The sequence below is a fragment of the Heterocephalus glaber genome, unplaced genomic scaffold (genome assembly GCF_053883595.1).
Source record: "Heterocephalus glaber isolate CG9 unplaced genomic scaffold, H.glaber_assembly_v1.0 deba00001428, whole genome shotgun sequence".
In the NCBI taxonomy this organism is placed as follows: domain Eukaryota; kingdom Metazoa; phylum Chordata; class Mammalia; order Rodentia; family Bathyergidae; genus Heterocephalus; species Heterocephalus glaber.
The window spans coordinates 25,713,489-25,720,321 of NW_028258293.1; the positions used below are offsets into that span (position 1 = coordinate 25,713,489).

Sequence of the window (6,833 nt, forward strand, 5' to 3'; positions counted from 1 at the left end):
TCACTATAACCTGGATTTATAGCTGTTTGTTTAACCTTTGTCACAAATTGATGATATAAAAGGCTTTACAGCAGATAGATACTTAAGCAAATTCTGGAATTCTGAGCTGTGAAGTTCTCTTTTAGGAGGAATTTTGGTCCCATACCTTCAATAAGGGCTGTATCCACAGGTAGCAATCAGCAGAGTTATGAGAATCTGAATTAATTCATTCTTATGATCCCAGTTGCATAGGTTGAGATATTATCAGTCCCTCTTTTGTACCTCCAATGTACCTCTTACTACACATAGTAGCACACTTACTGATGCACTTGCTTCTATGTTGCTTTCTGCAATAGATTCCAAGCTTCCAGAGGGCACAAGTTGTGCCTTATTCATTTAAGTATCCCCCAGATTTATGAGGGCTCACTCAAGAAGAAACTGTTGGACTGTGAGATGTTGAATAAGACTAATTTCTTTTTAAATCTAGTATTTATAAGTGCACCATAATGTTGTACTTGGGGCAGTGGAAATTCAATTGTAATTAGAAACAGATGAGAAATTTGTTTATGAAGTTCTGAATGTAGACCAGGCACATGTTCCATTGTTTTGAAACTTTAGCACATGTGGGTTTTTTCTTCGGTTTATTTTATTTTATTAGTACATGTTTGCAATTCATCCAGTTTACAATTATCTTGGGGAGTGATTACATGTACATATTACAGCTTGGGGGTTTTTTGTCCCCTTTCTCCTTCCTCCTCTGGTTCCCCAATCACCTTTTTCAGACTTGTTGATACTATTTGTCTTAGCATATGTCATGGCTTATAGCTTTTACACTAATTGAGATTACTAGATGCCTGTACATGGTATAGCTTTATTTTTCTCCTTCCCCTTCCCTTCCCCCTTCCATCTTTCCTTGTCCCCTTGGTCCATTTCTCGATTGGATGAGATCTATCCCTTTGTCCCTTTCTACCAATATTTTATCATTTTCTTTGTTTGTACTATGGTACACTCAAATGAGGCCTACAATACTGTATTCATGCTTGTGTGTCTGGTTTATTTCACTCAGGATTATGTTTTTCAGGTGCATACATTTTCCGACAAATGATTCAAATTTGTCTTTCTTCATAACCAAGTAATATTCCATTTTATATAAATACACATTTTGTTTATCCATTCCGCTGTTGATGGGTATACAGGCTGCTTCTAGGATTTAGCTATCACAAATTGTACTGCTATAAACATTAATATGCAAGTATCACTGTAGTATGATGATTTAAACTTTTGGGGGAAGACACCTAGCAGGGGGATAGCTAGGTCATAAGGAATTTCTAGTTTCAGTTCTTTGAGGAATCTTCATACAGATTTCCATAATGGTTGTTCTAGTATGCATTCCCACTAACAATGTAGGAGAGCTCCTTTTCATTTCAGCCATGCCAGGATTTGTTATTGTTTGATTTCCTAATGATTGACATCCTTTCCAGAGTAAGATGAAATCTTAGTGTTGTTTTACTTTGCATTTCTCTAATGGCCAGAAATGTTGAACATTTTTTCATATATTTGTTGTCTATTTTTATTTCTTCCTCTATGAAGTGTCTCCATTTCTTTAGCCTCTTTCTTGATTGGGTCTTTAACTGTAGGTGGTTTAATTTTTTTATTCTTTGAATATTCTAGATATTAGTCCTCTGTCTGAGGGGCAGATAGCCTTTTCCACAAGTAGTGCTAGGAAAATTGGTTATCTGTTTGTAAAAGAATGAAACTGGACCCTTATCTCTCACCAAATTCTGAATCAAAATCAAAATGGATCAAAGATCTGAGCATTGAAGCAGAAACATTAATCTTTCTGATAAACAAAATAGGTAAAACACTTGAAGACATAGGAGTAGGAAAGGATTTTCTAAGCATAACCTCAACCACACAGGAAATAATAGCAAGAATCAACAAATGGGAATATGTCAGACTAAAAAGTGTCTGTACAGCAAAAGTAGAATGAAGAAGCAACCTACCAAATGGGAAAAAAATTGCCAGCAGATGTGTTTTTAAATGTCAGGAAATATTAAGTTGTGGACATCTTAATAAAGATGGTGTGCAGTTAGAGAATTACTAGGAAACCTGCAAGGGCAAGCTAAACAGGTGAAATGAACCACCATTCCTGTAGTGGCATATGTCAGGGAGAGATATGTGTCCTGTTCATTTAACCTAGGAGTGGGGATGATGGGTAGAGGGAGATGAAATTAGGTACTAGCCTTTCCCCACTCATCTTGTCTCATACACAGCACCCACTTTAAGAAAAGAATCATGGCCCTACTTGGTATCATAAAATTATGCATATATAAATATATATTTCCCCAACTGCCAATGCAATCCTTCTGGAAAAAATAAGACAGAATGAGGACCCAATTCCAAGTTTGATCGATAGACAGAAAAATTTAATCTTATGATTAAGTGGGAAGAATGCCACCACTGTGCTCTTTAAAGTCATAAATGTTCTGAGATTTTCCTCAAAATCTGAAATAACTATTTAATAATTAATGTACACTTCAATTTTGAATACTTATCATTCATCTATTTAAATATCCAGTTATGTTATTTACATATTACAAGTTAATTATTATGATATGTATACAATATATTTCTCTACATTGTGTATAGTTATAAACCAGTACCTAGCACTTAATATATACCTAACAAATATTTTATTGAACCTAATAAATACATGAGGTGTGAATTTCTGTTCTTTAAAAGGTACATTGTTTTCCAGGTGCAATGACACGTGCCTATAATCCCAGCTACTCAGGAGGCTAAAGCAAGAGGATCACAAATTTGAGCCCAGCTAGGAAATCTAGAGAGACCATGTCTCAAAAAAATAAAATGAAAAGGAATGGGGCTGTAGCTCAATGAGAAAGGACTTATCTAGCATGTACATGGCCTTGGGTTCAGTCCCTGTTACCACAAAAAAAGTTATATTTTTACCTTCAGGAAAAAGCTGCTTTCTGTTAAAATGTCAATTTATGTATTGATAAACTCTACATTACTCTAGCATGGATAGTCCTCTTCTGGATCAAAGAACCTAAATGTAATAAGGAATATGTTTCTAGGAATCCTTATATGGAGAAAACAGTAGCAGAAAACACAGAAGCATTTCATTTTCCAAATAGAATAGAGAACAAGTTTTTTTTTTCTTGGAAAATTCATCCTAAGTTACATAGTAAGAGTTTTCATAAATATACCTACACACATTTACTGTACTTAAGGTTGAATGTGCACATAACACCATCTCTTTACTTCAGCAGCTAGAGCCCCAGATTCTTCCAAAGTCAGTGAGATATTATTCACAAAAGGAGCTCAAGGCTTGTATCATGTGTTCTTGGAAGCTACCACACTCAGAAAAGAATATCTCTCAGTATAGTTGTTCTGATAAAGCAGAGGGAATAAAGAAACTAGAAGAATAAGGACCCAGTGTCCTTCCTTCAGGAATTTTTCAGCACATAGTGTGCTTGTTAAGTATTCTAGGAGTAGAAGTGGATACCCACATGTCCTAGACAGTGACATTAACTTCAGCTTCTGCACATAGATACAGCATGAGAATCCAAGAAAGACATAAAATTTGGAGTCAACTAACTTGGACCAAAACCTGATATTTTGTATTTTAAGCAAGTCATGTAATAGCCTATTCCCATTATTTCTTTATAAGCTGAAATCATGAATATGAATTCTGAAGAATTATGCTTTAAGCTAAAAAAAATCATGAATTTAAAATATCTAAATGCAGAACTTGAATTAAGTGGATGCACAGAGAGCATTACCATAGCTACCGCTTTTTTGTTCTTGTTAGAAAAGAAATATGAGTTGATGTGGAGTGTGGAGAGGGGAGAAGCAGCAGAGAGTATAACTGAATCAAGTAGATACCAGTAAAACAATCTACTTTCAAAAAGAGGAAATACTCCACTGCTTGCTTCACAAGCACAAGGTCTCAAGTTCGATCCCAGATCTCCGGTACCAAAAAAAAAAAAAGAGGAAATAAAAGCTCATCTAGAAAAGTGAGACAAAATTCTGGAAAAGAAGCTCCCATCAAATCTCTCTGGAATTTCTTTGCAGAACTTGAAGATGGCCTTCAGGATTTGTTTAGCCTTCATACTGTGTGATAGGATTCAGCACAGGGGGTCCAAGGAAATAAAGGTTGGACAATAGTGGGTGGAGCCTTGTGGCAAAATCTGTGGACAACTGAAATAACAATGTAGAGAATGTAGAAAAGTGTGACTGCTCTAATGTGGGAGCCACAAGTGTTGAAGACCTTCTTCCATCCCTCTGAGGAGGTGATACTGAGTATGGAACATATGATTGGGATGTAGGAGAAGACAATACATGGTGTATCAAATGTCTGTAACTAGATTGAGAACAACCAAGCCCCCATAACTGTTCATCCTTAAATCAGAATATGTGACCTTAAGCACATCAGGGTGGAATCAATAAAAATGGGGAAGGACATTAACTCTGCAAAATGGCAGCATCTTAATGGAAAAGAGAGATGGACAAGGTTGAAGAACATTCTGAGGACTGGGGCTACACTAACCTTTAGAATCCTGGAACCTGTCAGGATGGTGGCATATCTGACAGGTCTGCAGATGGCAACAAAGTGGTCAAATGCCATGGCCATCAGGACAGAGGATTCTATAAAGCCAGAGCTGTGGAAGAAGAAGAGCTGGATGATACATGCCTCTAGGGTGATTCCATGGGCACTGAACCAGAGAGCAGCAGGAGTTGTGGGCATTGTGGACAAGGTTGGACCCAGATCAATGAGAGCCAACATCAAAAGAAAAGAGTCCTGGATTCGTAGAGGCTGGGTTCCAGAATCACCACTAAGAGGATCCTGCTGTTCCCTGAGAAAGCAACTGTGCTCAGAAGGAAGAAAGGTCTCAATGTGCATCACTGAGGCCATACTCTTAAGTGAAATAAATAGGACACACGTGTAAATACCAAATCATTTCTCTGATGTGAGAAACTGAAAGTGTAAAGGAGGATCAAAATGTACAATAGTTAATGTGAAATAGGACGATAAGGTCCAAAGGGGAAGGGAAAGGGGAAGGGGTAGGGAGAGGGGAAGGAATAAATATGATAAAAGGAAAAACTGAAAACAAAGTCTTTTTAAATAGGGAGGGATGGAGGGGTTGAATGGAGGGCAGGGGAATGGGGAAAAAATAAGAACCAAGATATATCATGTAAAGGTACAAATTCCCAGTGATGAATGTCATCATATTGTATATCTAAAATGTACTGATAAACTTATGAATTTTTTTAAATGACCTTGGTGGGGAAGTAAATAATATTTGTTATTAGCAAGTTGAAAAAAAAGAAAGGAAGAAAGGAATTGAGATCCAGGTGTGGAAGTCCTCCAGCCCAGGAAAGCCTGCTAGAGGGGAAGGTCAGATGTGGTGTTGCTGAGATGTGGCCTGGTGAACTGGTCAGGCACCATAGATATTCACTGATCACCCATCCTGCTCAGAAAAACCAAATACCAAATCCATCTGTGCCCGAAAGATTTTCAACCAACTTCCCCTCCAGATTAATGGAGTCGGCTTAAAGAAGAAAAACACAGTAAACCTCAATAATCAAGTCATGTTTTCTATTTCTCATACTTATACAACTCCTTCATCTTAAATCATAAAATACTAACCAAAACAAATCAGCAGATCTAAGTACTGTGCATTAGTGGGGGAAATGAGAGAGAAAATGGGTCTGAGATAATGGTGTCTTATCTAAGGCTACCATCCTACTCTCATCACCAACTCACTGCATTTTCAGCAGTTAAGGGAGTCAGAAGAAGGAATCTGGGCAAATTCTCTAAGAATTTGAAAGGAGCATTGCCATTAAATTCTGAGTTGTAAATCATTCCTGGTTGCCCAAACAACTAACCCTCCTACTAGAATCAGACCAAGAGGAAAGCAGAAAGAGTCTCTGTGTGCATCCTCTTTTCTGATCTAGGCTACCATCTTCCTTTCACCCTGGACCTGTACAATGGCCTTACATGCTCTGGGGTCTTACCATTTCATATGCTAAGAGAGGAGATGCAAGTAATTTTCAGGCCAGACTTTATATTGAATCTCAAATAGTCTCATTCTATTCTCATAGGTCCACAAAGGCTGGTATGTTTGTGTGTAGGGGGATCCTTTGAGAAAAGAAGTAAATAGTTTGGCAAATAAGCCTGGAATTGCTATTCTGAGCAAAGCTTTCCCAGGTGTAATCCTCATGTTTCTCCAATGTTCTGAAATTCCTGACTCAGGGACATATCTCTGCTCTGATCTGAGAAGGAAAAGGATACTCAAACATTATGAAAACAAATCTCAAGGGAACAAGGAATGATGTTATAATTATTTTTGTATTTTTATTTTGATTGATATATAATATTTGTACATATTTGTGAAGCACAATGTTTTGTGTTTAAATCTGGAGGTTCAATTTAGGGCCTCTAGTATGCTAACCTTATCCTATTTTGTGCATGGCTCTTAGTGATTTATAATAATAATTATTAAAAGTATAAAAAATGGTCTAATCTGTCTGACATGACTTAAAACAGCTGGAATTTTAAAAATCATACAGTTAAAGTCTATGTTATAATAAAGCATACTTGCTAACCAGAAACATAGACTAAATACAGAAAAAGGTACAAAACTCTGCTATCTACTAACTCTCCTTTCACTTAATGAGTCCAAAAATTTTTAAGAAATTTTTTGTTCTAGTTACTTTTTAATCCTCTATACTTCACCTTTACCTTACTTTCATTGTACATCTGAGGAAACTAGAGAAAATCAAATATTCCAAGAAGTTAGAATAAGGTTTTGGAAAAAACAATATGAGAA

General features: G+C 36.7%; 1 pseudogene; it reads right to left on the minus strand.

Moving 5' to 3' along the window:
* Positions 1 to 4,108: 4,108 nt before the first annotated feature.
* LOC101700875 (olfactory receptor 51F1-like) lies at positions 4,109 to 5,449 on the minus strand (annotated as a pseudogene).
* Between the last annotated feature and the right edge of the window lie 1,384 nt (positions 5,450 to 6,833).